General features: G+C 31.5%; 1 protein-coding gene across 4 annotated transcripts in view; it reads right to left on the reverse strand.

Annotated features, from left to right (window-relative positions):
• bru3 (bruno 3) overlaps positions 1-17,707 on the reverse strand; it is a 456,798-nt gene that overhangs the window by 404,969 nt on the left and 34,122 nt on the right. For all 4 annotated transcript variants that reach the window (XM_015984037.2, XM_064357773.1, XM_015984039.2 and 1 more), the window contains exon 2: positions 1,120-1,202. The gene's annotated coding sequence lies outside the window, so the exon portion shown is untranslated. The remainder of the gene's footprint in view (positions 1-1,119; positions 1,203-17,707) is intronic.

A 17,707-nucleotide genomic window follows, 5' to 3' on the forward strand; every position in this document is an offset into this window, starting at 1 on the left:
TTTTTAAAAAAAATTAAGGATACTTTTAGGAAAACGATGCATAATTTTTATATTTGGTTCTTATTGGAGCACAGGAAAACAGTATAAAGCTTATTTTTTTTATAAATGGCTCTTTTTCCAATAAGTTGTTTTGAGTACTGTCAGAGAGGAATAAATAGATTTTAGTTTGTTCCATGCTAGAGAAGAAAAAGCTAGTGTAAAGCTTAGTTTCTTATGTTGTTTTTCTATAAAACGGCTTGAAAATAACATTAAAAACACTAAAAAAAAATCTAAGATTCCTTTTTCACGTGAGCTATAAAATATATCCAAATTTACAAAATGGCCGAGTTATCGATTTTTGAAATAAAAGGTGCACATTCTCAAAAAAATTAAAAAACCTAAATAGAAAGGTAATGAAAACTACTTAAAATAACTCTAGAGATCGAAAAACGCAATAAAAAGTATTGCCTTCCATTTGCAATCAGAAAGTTGATAACGACTTCCGGTATAACCGAAAGTGTCACCATCTTGAAAATATTCTTATTGAGCAAGTCCTAAGAGATTATGGTTGTATACAAATTTTCAAATGACTATCATTATTAGAACTACCAATACTTCTAATGTGGGGTTTAGACGAACACTCAGAATACAACTTAAAAATAATTATAAGAAAAGCCCATACATTATTCAGTGTCACCAAAATAAAAAAATACAGGAAGCAATTAAGTGTGATACTTTCTTGTAATAACGCATAAATGATTGTCCCATTTTTGTCCTTTAATAACGTTAAATGAAGAAATATTTTCATCGTGCGTTCCAAAGTGGAGTAAAAGAAAAATTTGTGTCGTTTTCCTTTTGTGTATGTTTGTGTAAAAAGAGGGCGCGCGTTTGTTGCCGTGGCATAACACGCGAATAATGTTTTTTACGGACCATTTTAAAAAGAAAAAGACAAATTTCTGGGTCGTTAAGCCTCCCATGGAACGAACGAAACACATGTATAAACCGTCTAATAAAATAGAAAGGCTTTGGCGAGTAGTTCGCCCCATCCATCTTCTCCCATAAAGTCGAAGAGGGAGCAGTTGGGGTAAAAAGTGAGGAGAATAAAGCGGCGCAGGTGGGTAATGAGCATGGATAACTTACCCCTGGCAACGTGTGTTTCTCATGCAGAGCGTTCTGGGCGTTGAGGGCACTCTCCGGGCTGAAGTACGTCAGGAATGCGCAACCTGCAATCACAACGGCCCTTTTCATGCACGTGCTCGCTAATAACACACAAATATGCATAGAATTCCGAGCGCACTTTTTTTTAAATCACATTTCAAACCGTCGACGCTCTCATAATTTCGTTTAATTGCGGACGAGAGATTTTTCGGAAGAAGAATTCTTTTGTTGAGAAATTGCATGCCTGCAGGACGTGGACCTGATATAATAAATTCGCGTAATGTCGGTCGGAATTATCAGAAAAAGGTTTTATGAACGCGACGAGCTGATCTAGGGCCAGACTTATGGGTGTAGGTCATGGGACCACAGCACGCCAACCAAACGAAAACAAACAATCCATAAAAATCAATACTAAATTATACACCACACAATACCGCCCATAAAACGGAAAATAAAAACAAAACCCATTTAGGAACATTTTAATAAAAACGGGAAGGTTGTTCCAGGTTGGCTCTGTTCTAGTTTTCTCGTAGTTATTCTGTGATATATTCTATATTTCTATTTCTGTTCTATACACAAATCCTTTAAACATAGGTAAAACCAATAATAATACAGGTTCAATATAAATTTAAATTCTACTATACAGGGTGATTCATCTAGAGCCTACATTAGAAACTTTTTAACATCTAATAAAACTAGAGCTTTAAAATTTTGCATATAATAGCCAAAAGTCTTCTAAATTTTCAAGATGGTCAACTGTCACATTTCAAGGCTACTACGATTTATTAAAATAATTATTAGAAATTATATTTTTAAGTTATATTATAAATTATAAATTATATATTACATATTATATATTATATATTATATATTATATATTATATATTATATATTATAAAAAAATTTGCTCATTATTTTCATTTTTAATCCATTAAATACGATAAAATTGTACTATTAATTAAAAAAGAATGTTCTATTTGTTCACCATTTTCATTCAAGAAGTTCAAAAGTCGATGGCATACTGAGTTACTTTACATAATTCACGTAGTCATAAAAAAACATAATGAAATATTATTATTTTACTGCTTATTCGATAATAAGCCAGCTAAAAGCTTAATAAAATATCGAAGTTTCGAACGACCTGACCTGACCTGACCATTTTACAATGTCTACTTGATTATCTATAAAAATTGCAAAGTAAAATCCGTTTTTTGAGATTTTTTCAAAATTTGTAAGATAAAGGTATAGGACGTATTGATAAAAGTCACCATAAATATGGATATTTTATTTACTGCCGTTAAGAAAATAAGATCGTTCCATCTGAAAAAACTTTGAAAACTATTATACAAAAATCATAATGGCCATGAATTTTGACAGTTGACAATTTTGATAGTTCTACAAAACTCTTTAAACTTTCGGTTATCGAATGCAAAAATATTCATTTATAGCAAAAGGTTTATAAGCTGGGATATCTTAGATAAACCCTTGCAAATATAAATGTTTACAAAAAATTGACATATGTCAAAAACTATGACAGATAAGTACCAATAACTTAAGTAATTTTCACTCAACTTAAGAAAGTAAATTCGAATGTACAATAAAAATGTGTGGTTACTATTTAAAATCTCAAACTTGGCGTCAATTTTTGTAGTTCCGGAAGCTCTGCCATTTTGAAAATAATTTAGTTAAACTTAGAATAGTCGATTTGAATCGTATGCAAAATTTTAAAGCTGTAACTATGTATACTAGAAGTTAACAAGTTCTTTGTTCTGCAAGAATTCCAAATTGGTAGATTAGTAATTAAATTGCAGTTAAATTATCAACAATCGCTGAAAAGAATTTTTAAATTACTTATGGCTTGAATGCCACATTGCACGACCAGCTGGAAATAATTTAAATTTAATTACTTTCTCTCACGTTTCAAATTTGAAACGTAATTCACACAGGTGTCACTTTACAAACTTTGTAAAGGTGATACGAGTTGGAGTGACCTACTTCAGCACTAATTTTTCTATTCCCGTGTATGTGGAATATTAATTCAAAATTTATTGCGAGTAAGTGTATACACAATACAGTGCTTTTACTAGCAATTCAGTAATTAACACAACATATTTAACTACTCACATAACTTGACATTCCCCACTTATTGGAATTTATGGTATTTTCAATAAAGTATTCAGAGGTAAATTATTTCACGTTTTCGCGTAAATTACGGTGGAAATTTCTAATATTGATTATTAGCCCAATTAATCCTTTAAATTGGTAGCTTCAACTGCCAGAATTAATAATGCTAAACAAATAAAATCACAGATGAGCTGAATAGTCCGTATTTTTATTAAAACCTTTTATTTAACTTGCTTTGTTGTGTGTCTGTCTGTTTCATATTTTTGGAGCCAAATTTGAAAAGGTTCCCGTTGTCCTAATGAAGTGAAATTTTGCATACATACGTAATCTGCGTGACAATGCAATCCTAGTTGATTAAATATCCCCTGAAGGAATTAAATAGGTTTTCGATGTATACATACCGTAACTTATACCAACATTAACGGTATGTTACTTACTAATTTGTAAGCACAAATATTCTCCTCTGATAGAAAAACGTTATTTTTTACTTTTTAGTGCATCTTTTAACTAAAAGTTTTTTCAAAAAAAAACATTTTTTTATTTTTGTTTCGAGTCTCGTCACGAAAATCGATTCGGTCCTGCAAGGACGCAGGTGAAGCTATTCTGTATATATTAGCACATTAATGCAACGTGAGCAGATAAAGCTGTAGCCAAGAGCAGAGTCCGGGCTGTGCTTATCGGCCCTATTATCAGTTTACCGTGAGATGGTGCTCCGGAAGGATATCATTATCAGCCAAACAAACCACTGTATTCAGATCGACACAATCCAGAAAAGTGAACACAATATTCTAAACTTGTCCAGGAGTTGGAGTTATGGAGTTGAAAGGAGTAATAGATGCACATGTGAGATTTCACGTGCATGTACGCATTGTCGTTAGCATAACCAAGTGAATATGAATGAGATTAATACCGCATTTATGCCTCTAGAATGGTACGGACTGAAGTATGGTTTCAATTTGCTTTAGAATTTGAAATTTGCTTCAGCGGATGTGACCTCTTATCAGGAAGTAATAAACTACACATGAATCGTGTGCGTCCTGCGTCGCGTTTAGCGACTTGGATAATAATGGAACAAAGGCTGAGGTTTGTGTTATTAGATTTAACATACAGGAGCGTTTCACGCGATTTTGCAAACAATAGACACACATACGCGGTCAATAATACGGTCACAAGAACTCTATTTCTTCATCCACATCACTTTTTTTAATAAATTCGAAACTTTGAATTTGAATTTGGAACACATGTGTCCCAGCGATGTGGAAATGTCCATTATTTAACTTTAAATGTTAGAAACTTATTTTTTTATTTCTCGACAATGTCAAAATTTTCGGTTTTTTTCCTGTGTAAGGCAGTTTTAACAACAATACGAAACGTCGGATTATTTTTAACAGATTTAGTTTCGAGATGACATTTATGCTCTTAAAAATTATGTCCAGAGAATATTATTGAGTATTTAAGGCAGTTATCCCCAGCCCTAAAATTAAAATTTATATTTTTCGCGACATTCCGATTTTTATTAGCCTAATGAAGATTTAATAAAAATTGAAACGTCGTGCAAAATATAAATTTTAATTACTCCCTGCCCTAAATAATCAATAATCTTTTCTGGTAATAACTTTAATGTTACCCTTAGGCCATTATTCGTCATTTGTTACAGTGAAATAACAAAAATTTTGATACAGGGTGAGTCAATAGTAAGTTATTTCTGACATGTTTTAAGATGCAACCAAAAATACTGATTGCACTTACCACTCGAATACTTTTGTTAAATTTTAAAAAACATTCTTTGAATCAACATTGGTTTTTTATCTTTTAAATAATAATTGTCTTCGTTAAATAATAAATAATAATAGTTTTATAATCTGTGAGAAGCAAAAACAAAAAAAAAAGGTTTACCATTTAAGTTTTTTAAGTTATTCAACTTTTAACAAACTTAAATAAAATCTATAGGGCGTTCCATTTAAAAAAACATAACTTTAGTAATTTTTTTAATATTGAGACATCCTATTTACAGGGTGATTCTTTTAAGACCTACATTAGAAACTTTTCAACTTTTAATATACCTAGAGCTTTAAAATTTAATTTAGTATCCACAGATTTTTAGTCCATTTTGAATTTACCTTTTCCAGCTGAGTAAAATTTACCTAAGTTGTTAGTACTTATCTGTCATAGTTTTTGACACATGTCAATTTTTTTGTTAAAATTTTTATTTGCAAAGATTTATCTAAGGTATCACAGCCCTTGAACACTTTATTATAAGTAAATATTTTTTTTGGGCTCGATAACCAAAAGTTCGAAGAGCCTTCTAGAATTTTCAAAATTTTGAACTGTCAAAATTCAAGGCTAGACTGATTTTTTTAAATGGTTAGCAAAAAACTGCTATAAATCAGTTTTTTCAAAAAGAACGACCCTATTTTCTTAACGACAATCGAATATCGATATTTATGGTGACTTTTATTATTACATCCTATAGCTATCTCTTATAGTTTTGGAAAAAAATCACAAAAGACGGATTTTACTTCGTAATTTTTATAGTTAATCAAATAGACGTAGTAAAATGGTCAACAATTGTCAAACTTCAATATTTTATTTAGTTTCTAGCTCGAATAAGCTCGAATAAGCAGTAAAATTATAATATTTAATTATGATTTATTATAACTTAGTGTAAATTAACTTAAGTCAGTCTATCATCGAATTTTTAACTTCTTGAATGAATGCATGGTGAACAAATAGAACATTTTTTTTTAATTAATTGCACAATTTCATCGTATTTTTCAAAACTTTACTTGATTAAAGATGAAAATAATGAACCAAAATTCTGTTTTTTGCGATTATCTCAAAAACTGTAAGAGATAGATATAGAAGATGTTAATAAAAGTCTGTATAAAAATTGATGTTCTTTTGATTGCATTTGAAAAAACAGGTTCATTCTATTTGAAAAAAATGAGTTATAATCATTTTTTAATCATTTTCAAAAAATCATAGTAGCCTTGCAATTTGACAGTTAACAATCCTGAAGACTTGAGAAGGCCTTTTGAACCTTTTGCTATTAAATGCAAAAAGAGTTATTCACTTATTATAAAGGAACACGAGTTGCAATATTTTAAAAACCCTTGCAAAAAAATGTATAAAAAATTGACATACGTCAAAAACTATGACAGATAAGTACAAGCAACTAGGATACATTTTACTCAGTTTCAAAAGACGAATTCAAAAATGCAATAAAAATAGATGGTTCTATTTAAAAATTCAAATTTCTTGTAGATATTAACGTAATTATTTTGTAATTTTTAGAATAGAAGAATGTAAAAAATAAACGTGCATTACCGATCGTATCGCAAAGTGGCGTATAATTTGGCTCCGTTAATATTTAAATGTAGTGTGAAAAAATGAGCGTATGATATTAATCTGGGCTATATCGGGTGATTCAAAAATATGTGGCATAATTTTAACCACGAATACCCCTCTACAATTAAGAATAGATAGGATAGTGTTTACTGACCTACCACAAAAAATTGGAAAATTACAATTTTTCAAAAATTGGTATGGAAAAATGGTTTTTTGAAAATATTTTTCTTACCGTTCATGCGATTATTATGAAATTTTGCATGTCAAGAGACACAAACACGCTCTTTGATATGGTGTAAATGGAAATCTTGTAAAAGCTATACATTTCCGGTGACAAGGGGGCCCTTCCAGTTTTTAGGTGATAACTCAATTTTTCGGCCTATAAACACGTATTTTTGATACCAAAAATCAAAAGCTCAATTATTTTTTAATAAAAAAGGAACTCTTGCTTCATATCGCCAAAATGTACCGTTCTCGAGTTATTTGGGATTAAACTAAACTCTACACCGCAGTGCAGAATAAAAAAGTATAAATTTTGAGCATACCATTACCTTGGAAACTGTCGACTAAGAATGACACAGCTGTCATTGCTGTCACATTTGATGTCAATTTCATTTAATCTAAAGTAAAATTTGATTATTTCTTGATGATAATAGTTAAAGACACGATTATGTGTTGGAAGAAATAATGCATGAGCTAGCGATAGCCACCCCGGCATCACAACTTGATCTGATGGCACACCACCAGAAAACGATTTTCCCTCCAAATCGCTATTTTTATCGATATTTCAATACTTGCATTATAAAACTATAATCCAAATGAAGAATTAAAACGATCAGAAACCAAGAACACAACCTCAACTGTAACAAATCACAAAATAAAATCTTATCAACCATTTATAGTACCATTATTGCAATTTTTCTTTAATAGGAAGTTAATTTAATCCACAGGTAGTTGAAACCTGCAAAGAATAACGCACGGTTTAATGTTTATTTACATTTTTTAAAATTACAAGAACTTCGACAACAATGAGCACAAAAGCAACAAATGCCGCCAGCGTGCTAATTGGCGCCAGTGCTATTTTTCGTAAGCGCGAAAAAAAAATCATACAGTCATAACGATTAAAAAATTATTTTAGTATTTGGAAATGATGCCCTGATCACCCCATACTGGTAAGTCAAGAAAAAAAAAATGATCCAGGTTATTATTGTTGTTTAATAAAAAAACATTGACTTCATCATTCATATTTTTTTTGATATTCGCGCTTATGAAAAATAGCACTGGCGCCAATTAGCACGCTGGCGGCATTTGTTGCTTTTGTGCTCATTGTTGTCGAAGCTCTTGTAATTTTCAAAAATGTAAATTAACATTAAGCCGTGCGTTATTCTTTTGTGGATCAAATTAACTTCCTATTAAAGAAAAATTGCAACATTGGCATTACAAATAGTTGATAAGATTTTATTTTGTGATTTGTTACAGTTGAGATTGTGTTCTTGGTCTCTGATCGTTTTAATTCTTCATTTGGATTATAGTTTTATAATGCAAGTAGTGAAGTATTGATAAAACCAGCAATTTGGAGGGAAAATCGTTTTACGGTGTGAAAACCTTGTGGTGTAGTCTCAGACCAAGTTGTGATGCCGGGATGGCTATCGCTAGCTCATGCATTATTTCTTCCAACACATAATCATGTCTTTTACTATTATCATCAAGAAATAATCAAAATTTACTTTGGATTAAATGAAATTGACATCAAATGTGACAGCAATGACATCTGTGTCATTCGTAGTGAACTGTTTCCAAGGTAATGGTACGCTCAAAATTTATACTTTTCTATTCTGCAGAGCAGTGTAGAGTTTAGTTTAATCCCAAATAACTAGAGAACGGTACAGTTTGACGACATGAAGCAAGAGTACCTTTTTTATTAAAAAATAATTGGGCTTTTGATTTTTGGTATCAAAAATACGTGTTTATAGGCCGAAAAATTGAGTTATCACCTAAAAACTGGAAGGGCCCCCTTGTCACCGGAAATGTATAGCTTTTACAAGATTTCCATTTACACCATATCAAAGAGCGTCTTTGTGTCTCTTGGCATGCAAAATTTCATAATAATCGCATGAACGGTAACAAAAATATTTTCAAAAAACCATTTTTCCATACCAATTTCTGAAAAATTGTAATTTTTCAATTTTTTGAGGTGGGTCAGTAAATACTATCCTATCTATTTTCATTTTTAGAGGGGTATTCGTGGTTAAAATTATGCCACATATTTTTGAATCACCCGATATAATAGCCCGCTTTCAATGAGGTTTTTCTCGAGCGAGTTAAAGAATTATTATGTGCGATAATGTGGCGTTAAGTTACTTAAAAGAAAATTTCCATGCAGGCTTTGTATACGCTCCGAATACCCAATTCAAAGTTGAGCGTAGTTATCTCGAAGCATTGTTATTCGATATAACCTCAAGCAAGCAGCGTGATCGAGTTAAAAATCCAGGTGCTGGAAATGAGTGAAACTTTTGATTCCCCAAATTTTAAAAAGCTTTTTCATGTCATCATAAACAACGTCCATCTGTCAGAGAATTCGGGCGGGTCGTTTCGTTTAATTTGAAGTAAAATTCGGTGCGAACATAAATACTTTTCCCGGAAAAGTCCGGGATAAGTTTGTCGACGAGATGGACGTAAAGTTTGATACAGAGTAGAGCTCTACTTGAAGCAGATCCTTTAATGCAATTTATCGATTTCCTGCGGAAAACACACACGTAAAAAATCGGCAAAAAATTCCGGGTTGTTGCACTTGTAAACGCGGCTCCCTCCAGACCACTGTCACTCGGACCCCTCGACACGAATTATTAATGATTACGACGCCATCGAAATGATTTTACTGTGCTTTCATTTACAAAGCGATTTCGAGATTGAGAGATACCATTTGACAAAAGGTGTACAATTGATTTTGGCTTGTCGTTTAGCGAATCGATAAAAACTTGGAAGCGAGGCACCATGTTATTGAATGGTGAAAGGGGAAAAATCGCACCGACATAAAACTGGCCGTTGAATATTTATGATATTAGTTTGTTATCAGATACACATTTGCCGGTGGTGTAGAATACTTAAATAATTTGTACTATTTACATAAGTATGTTGTACAAGTCACAAAACGGGAATAAAGACATTAGGAGTTGAGAAATGTGGGATAAACTAGACTTACGGTAGACAACCTAAAATACAGGTTATTTATGGGGTTATGCTAATGGCCGCATAATGTCTCCACAAACATTTTTAATTTTGGAAGAAAAATTAAACTTATGATTCTTTCACAATTTGCACATCCTTTTGTAGTATTTATTTATTGTTTATCATTTGCTTAATTTTTAACTTCCCTGTCTTTAACTCGCCCGTGATTCTACGGAGAAGTACATACTAGGATACAAAATACCTCGATTTTTTGTATTTGCTATTAAATCTACTTTTTTCCCCTATACAGAGTGTCTGTTTTTCACGCTCCACCATCGGAATCTCAGTTTTTATAAGAGATACAAGTTCGTTTAAAATGGGACAAAGTTATCTGGAACAATTATCTACAAGAAATTTTTTTAGTTTTTGAATTATTGAAAAAAAAATTGTAATTTTCGTTTTTATTTTTTCAAGTGATAACCAAAAGAACTAGACATTTTTAAGATGGACATTCTTTTTAACAAGAAGTCTAAATCTGTCATAGTCTTTTTCAAGGCGTGCTTGATGTCAGAGTTACAAGACTCAAATTTGGTTTTTCTTATAAACGCCATATATGATACTTATATTTTTGGAAAGTTTTTTGTTCCTCATTACAACGACGTATCACATCATATGATCGAATTTTTCATGCTGATTAAAATTAAGAAAAAACGTTTTTGCAAAGAGTGCTTTAGAAAAAAACGCCAAAAAGTTTTGTTTAAGAAGCTAAATTTTGACAGTTCTATTAAATAGCTGAATTTTTATAACTTTATCTTGTTTTGTTTTTTTTATCATGTCGTTTAGTTTTCAAATAAGTAAGCTTGTAGGAAATGTAAACTTTTCAGACCCAAAATCTAGTTTGTTTAAAAACAAACTAGTTGGCGTTTTTTCCAAGCACTCTTCGCAAAAATGTTTTTTTCTCCATTTCAATCAGCATGTAAGATTCGATCATATCATGTAATATATCGTTGTAATCAGCAACAAAAACACTTTTCAAAAATACAAAAAACAAATATGGCTACCTTTGGAAAAACCAAAATTGAGTATTGTAAATCTGACATGAAGGATGCTTTGGAAAATACGATGACAGATTTAGATTCCTTGTAAAAAAAGTGCCCGGAGAACCTCCTAGTTAAAAACGTTTAGTTCTTTTAGTTACCGCTTGAAAAAATAAAAACGAATATTTCAAGTTTCCGTCTTTTTCCAATAATTCAAAAACTAAAAATGTCACATCAAAATTTTTTTTCACATAATTGTTCAGCATAAAAATCCGCAATTTTGCCCTAATTTAACCGACCTCGGATCTCTTATAAAAACCGAGATTTCCATGGTGGAGCTCGAAAAATAGACACCCTGTATACATATAAATTTTTCCTGAATTATTCTGCAAGTTTTTATAGATACAAGTTTTTAATTAAAATTATGTTATTAATACCAGTTTTTCTCAAAAACTCTAATTAAAATCGAGAATTTTCCACAAAACTGAACAACAATAACGATTTTAATTTTTAAATGGCCAAATTATCATTATTTTAATTAGATTTGGTTTTAATTGTTTGAGTTCGTATAAGCTAATTCTGGATATACATATTCAAATTATTTTTTTAATAAAATCAATATGATTTTAACCCCGAGTTCTAACTCAAACATATGGTCCTTCGAGCCGGATACAAATCAGGTACTATATGTCCAAGCCATAATTGTGAGTCAGTGAGGAACATAATTCGAATTGGTTTAATTAATAATTTAATAATATCATAGAGTACAACTAAATGTCTGTTGCATTGAACGTTTTTTGTCCAAAATTAAAAAATTAAGTGCAAAAAAAAAATTTCAAGAACTTCGCTTTTTTCGATTTTTGACGAGATTTTGGGTCGATTTTCGGTTCCCGGAGCATTAATCGGGCAAAATTAAGCATAACCCCATTACGTTTATTATCTTTGGAAAACTCGTTAAATTATTTAAAGATTTCAGAAGACCCTTCGAGCCTTTAGATATAAAATTATTGTAAAGGGTTCAAAGGCTGTGATATTTTAAATGATTTAGACTTTGGTTCTGTGTTTTTTTGTGGTACTACAAAGTGTTGATTGTTAGAATTTGAACGTGGATAAAAAATAAAAAAGATTTAAATTCTGATGATTAAACAGTTGTGTAATTAAAGACTATAAGTAATGGATCACAGCCCAAAGTTGGGCTCAAAAAACCAATAAATTAGTAAAGTGTGTGAATTTTAAGTTAGAATTTTTCCACTAAAAATATCATGAAATACTTCGATAAATCAACAAAACTACAATTAAGATTAAGAACTGCTGATACATTTAAGCATAGATTGTTTCCAAAGGGTAGGTTTTTCAATGTCTTTGTAATAATTTTCCAATAAAGAAAGTGAACCAAACGTGTTTGTTTCTTACACCAAACATACAATAGTCATTCCGTGTAGGCAATGCAATAATTGTGAAGCCACAAAATTTGTACAACGCTCAAAATATTCGAATTAACATTTTCCCACCATTTGTGGTTACTGTTTTCGACTTAGCTCAGTGGCGCCCCCAATGGTAATTTTACTTCCGAATATTAAAAGTTGAAGTGTTTTGTACCTAAGTATTTTATTTTCAAAAAATTGAAATTTCACTATCACGGGTTCATTTGAAAATAGTTGTAGATAAGTCCAGACACCCCTTTGGGATCGCTTCCATGTGCCGTGTGAATATTTGACGATTTCTAAAAGCCGTGGTTAATTCATGCCCATCTAAGTATCCTCCCAGTGCAGAAGTCGGCTCTAGCCGGTTATTAGTGTATCATGCAATGTATCCGATAGTCAGCATGAAATAATAATTAGGCGTTGATCGATCGCTGGCGTTGCCTTTGCCGTAAGTCAACAAGTAGAGCACTGGACCACCGGTCCTGCCCCATTTTCCGCTTTATCGCTCACGATCGTCCATCCACTAGTCGGCGCATTAATGATAACGTTCTTGGCAGGACACAAAAGTCTTATTGTTCCATGGAAGCAATCAGTGTTGGCCCTCTTCGCCAGATAGTCGCCGTTTGGCAACGACGTGCTGCGCCTAACAATTTCGGACGATATGATGACCCAGTTGTCTTTATCAGGACTTGTTAATTATTGATCCATTGATGCATGTCTCTCTTAACTAACGCAATATTGCCGGGATTAGCATGATTATGAGCTATTAGCATGGAAATTAATACCGTTAATGGACATTCGGACGAGCGATCTGTATCAATACGGAGGACATCAATCAGGAGCAGCGAATGAATGCAGCCGGCTAGAAATGGAGATAACGGACAATCATTTGCTGGAATTTCAAAATGCTATCAATCGACGACATTAATTTCTCGCCGCAAATTGCCGCTCTAATCTATTAGCCTGATTGCCCGTCCTCAAGCGCACCTGAACCGCCTTTTTCCAAAAGAACACCGTCATATCGATCAAGTAAATAAACAACGATGGGCCGCCACCCGGGAATAAACACTTATTTTTTAATAGAATAACCCCTCTTCGGTAGACATTGACGGCGAAGCATTTATTTTTCACAGCAAGGTGTTGTAGAAAAACCTATTTTTGTGGTAAATATTTAAATTGCTGTTGATGGGTGTGGGCAAAAATTCACTAAATTTACATTTTTATTCACCGTTTGTTTTACGTACTTGACAAAACACTCCGGAACGATAACACCGCAAACACAATCGTTCACTATTTATACTGATAATATTTTGATTTCGAAAGTTTGTTTTGAATAAAACTACGGTTTTGTGTTTTTTGCTCAAAATAAACCATGGATTATAAAGACTGCACTGTTTGCTCACACACAAAAATTGTTTAACGCTTCCAACGGCAAAAAAAAATTGTGAATCGAGTCCAGTAAGGAGATTGGCTTCAAGTGCAATATTTTAAACAAGAAAATTAAAGCTGTTTAATTACAAACAAAACTAAATAGTTAAAGGAAAATGCACCAAAAAAATTTGTAGAGAAAAGTACTTCGAGCGTTTAAATGTTTCGGTTCCAAGTTGTTTTAGATTAATTTAATTGTATCAATGCTCGGAAAACGGTAGGAATAATAAGCTGAGAAAAACTGACGATTAAAATTTTTCCAACAAATATGAGGAAAAATTTGCTCAGTTCTTCATTTTTCAAAATCTTGCGGATACGGTTAAATATACAAGGTGAGTCATTGATATGGGCGTGGTTGATTGCTCCTACACGAAAATAAATCAAATGGCACTGCAAATAGGAAGTCAAACTGTACGTCTTAAAATTATTTTGCCCTATACAGAGTGTTTCATTTTTACAACGCAGCCTTTAACATAGTTTTTTCAAATGGCACCTCCTGTATATTTGTACATATTTAAATTTGCACTTTTTAGGCTTTATAAATCAGTTTAGTTTTTGCAATTTACTTTAACCGTTCAGAAGTAATTTAATTTTTTCTACAATTTAGTGCGTCTGTAGGCACTTTACTAAAAAAATCGCAGTGCCCTTGGTTTTTGGGATATCAGGTTGGGAATTTGTCCGTAGGTAGACAAATGCATGACGTATCTTTTGGTGACACGATCATACATTTACATTGTAGCATCACCTTGCTGTGACACATTCATTTTGGTAAACTTTGAAGAACCATAACTTGATTTTTTCAAATAGCACCCCATGTATTTTATTACTAATTATTATTCAGCGTCTTATTTTACACCGTCTTTAGTTTTTTTTTCCAAAAGTTGATAGTTAATGAAATAATTTGATTTTTTTGAAAAATGCAGACAAAATTTCTTGGATACTAATGTAGCGTGCTATGAAAAACAATACATTTTGACATACTGATGTCAAAATGGCATTTATAGTACGTTATATTTTGATTTTATTGTAAAAATGAATTTTTCGCGTAAAATGCATACCTAGAAATCTCATCTAGACATAAATTTTAATAAAATTTTGACACAACATAATTAAATAAAGTGACAGAAATTTACAATGGAGAAATAAAAAAATAAAAAAAATAAAAAACTGAGGTATAACAAATCAACAGCAATATATTACTTATTATATATTAATATATATATTAATTATATTATAATCATAATTATATATTAATATATGATAATTATATTATAATAATAATTGTATATTAATATATATTAATTATATATTATTATATATTTTTTGCAATTACAAAATTGTTTAAAATAACGACTTTCTTAAGCAATAAAGTAATACACTGGTCAACTTTTTTTTAAATTCACCACTTCTAATGTGACACGATCAATTCTACGAAAAGTTTTTATAGTTCTTTCTTGCATATTTTCTCTGGTAGTGCCCTCGCTTTTTTCACTTTTATTTAATGTTTTCTTATCAAAATTAAAGTTTATATGCATTTTACATGATATTTTGTTCTTTCATTGCTCTTAAAACGGAATATGGATCCTAGCATTTAGGTGTCCGTAGCCTTTTCCAATTCCTTTAAATTAGGTAGGTGTTGATGATTTGCCTCAGAATTAAGCTGCTAACCTCCGTGTTTTAATAATTAGCAGTTGTTGGTTGAGAACCCTATAACTTAGTTTGGTTGCAAATTGCCTTTTGCTCTTCGCCTAATTTAAATTCGCGCTTGAATTAATATTTTGTTATGTGAACAATATGTGAAAGTTCTTTGATCTCGGCCACAGCAAAGGCATAAACTTTGCGAGCGCAAACCTCAGGAAGTTGTCTCCTCCACCTCTTCGACATCATAAAAACATCTGTCGACCTTTCAAAAAGCAAGTTTCGCTCAAATTCGAACTAGTGTGACGCATGTAAATCAGCGTCACGTCGTCGTTCGCACACTTTTCCCTTGAAAAACATAATTAAAATCGTTCAGCGGAGCGGCTCGAGTTGCTCATTAGTTCAACGGACGACCTGCTTATCCTCAAGAAGCGAGATCAATCATTTTTAAAGCTATCTCTTTATCGGTTCAAGTGGAAATGTCGTGTCTGCGCTCCTCCAAGTGAAATAAGATAATGATATCATGTGATAGCGTCTTCCATTCAACACGCAAATAATTACGAAGAGTTGAACGGTCACGAAAGTGTCACTGCTGGCCAGGAAATTAATTTTGCGATTTTTGTTTCGCAATGTTTTTGTTTCGGGGAAAGGTAACACGAGATGGAGTTCCGATAACAACCCGAATTTCCCATTTGGCAAATCCGGGGTCCTATGTAAACACGCCGGAGTTGACCCAAAAAACACGGTATGAAGACGTCGTTAAAATTTTTCAATTAGTTGTGGCGTGTTTCAAGTTCGTTACATGATGAAAAACGCTCGATTCTCACTGCGATAACCAAAGCTCGTGTGAAACAACAATCCACATTAATGCCCCAACACAAGTCGCGTTGTACATTACTCACTCTTGATAGCTTTTTACGTAAGCTGGAGCATCACCACTCAATATAATACGCTTGATCTTGGATTTGCCAGAAGCCGGAGCTTTGAGGACGCACTGGACGGCTATTTATCATCAACACAAAGCTTTCACTCAAAATGCTCATCTACTTAATTATTTCGAGAAGAGGGTTTCAGAATTCAGAGGAGATTTTTTAATCTTGGATTTAAAATATCATATTTGGTAATTGTTTTTTTTTATAAAAATGTTTTGTAAACTTACCGAATATATTATTAATAAATAAATAAGAAAAAGAGATTGAAAGATTGTATGTGCAATTAAAAATAATGAAATAATAAAAAATAATAAATAAAAATTTCAAAAATTTATATGTTAAAAAAACTAATACCACATTATACCTAATACGTAAACTAAACCGTAAATTTTGATACAACAAACCGTTTTACCTCAGGATTTTTGGTTTCGAGTAATAAGTTAGTTTAGTGAAAAAAATGGCGTGGGTTTTAAGGCTAGGAAAGATGTTATGAAAAAAAAATTTAATCCTAATTCTAATACTAAAAATGAGAAAATGTTTTATTTCATAGTAACGAAGACATCAAAAACTAGTAAATAGGTTTTAGTCGATTTTAAGACACTTTCAAAATCGGCTGCATTGAGAAAACTGTTTTTAGTAAATTCTTAATTACCCGCAAAATTATTCGAAATGTTTAACTATTAAGGTAAACCAATTTAAATTAATGTAAAAGATCGATTGACGATGAGCAAATTACGAAATGGCTTTTTAATTATGATTTTTTTAATCTATTTTTGCTTATTTTTGTCCCAAATTATTGGTTTTACAATATTTTTTAAACGATTAGATTGTCAACAGTCAAATTTGGAAGGCTACTATGATATTTTGAAAATGATGAATAAAAAAATTGATATTACACAGTTTTTTGAAATGCAATGACCCAGTTTTTTAATGGCAATTAAAAAACATAAATTTTTATGAAGACTTTTATCAACATCTTTTATATCTATCTTTTACAGTTTTTGAAATAATTTGAAAAAAACAGAATTTTGGCTCATTATTTTCATTTTTAACCAAATAAACTTTTGAAAAATGCGATAAAATTGTGCTACTAATTAAAAGAAATGTCCTATTTGTTCACCATTCTCATTAAAAAAAATCAAAATTTGATAGCACACACTTAGTTATAATAAACTATAATTCAATAATATTGTTTTATTGCTTATTCGATAATAAACCAGCTAAAAAGTAAATAAAATATTGAAGTTTGACAATTGTTGACCATTTTACAAAGTCTACTTGATTAACTATAAAGATTACGAAGTAAAATCCGTTTTTTGTGATTTTTTTCAAAAACTGAGTATTTCATCGAGAAAATCACTAAAATCACCTTTTGCCTCACTCGATTTTTGCCTTTCTTGTTTTAAAGTTTTTTTTTACCAAAAATCTCACTAATTTTGTGAGATTGCATCGTTCCATAACAAGTCTAGAA

This window comes from Tribolium castaneum, chromosome 7, assembly GCF_031307605.1.
Source record: "Tribolium castaneum strain GA2 chromosome 7, icTriCast1.1, whole genome shotgun sequence".
Taxonomy (NCBI): domain Eukaryota; kingdom Metazoa; phylum Arthropoda; class Insecta; order Coleoptera; family Tenebrionidae; genus Tribolium; species Tribolium castaneum.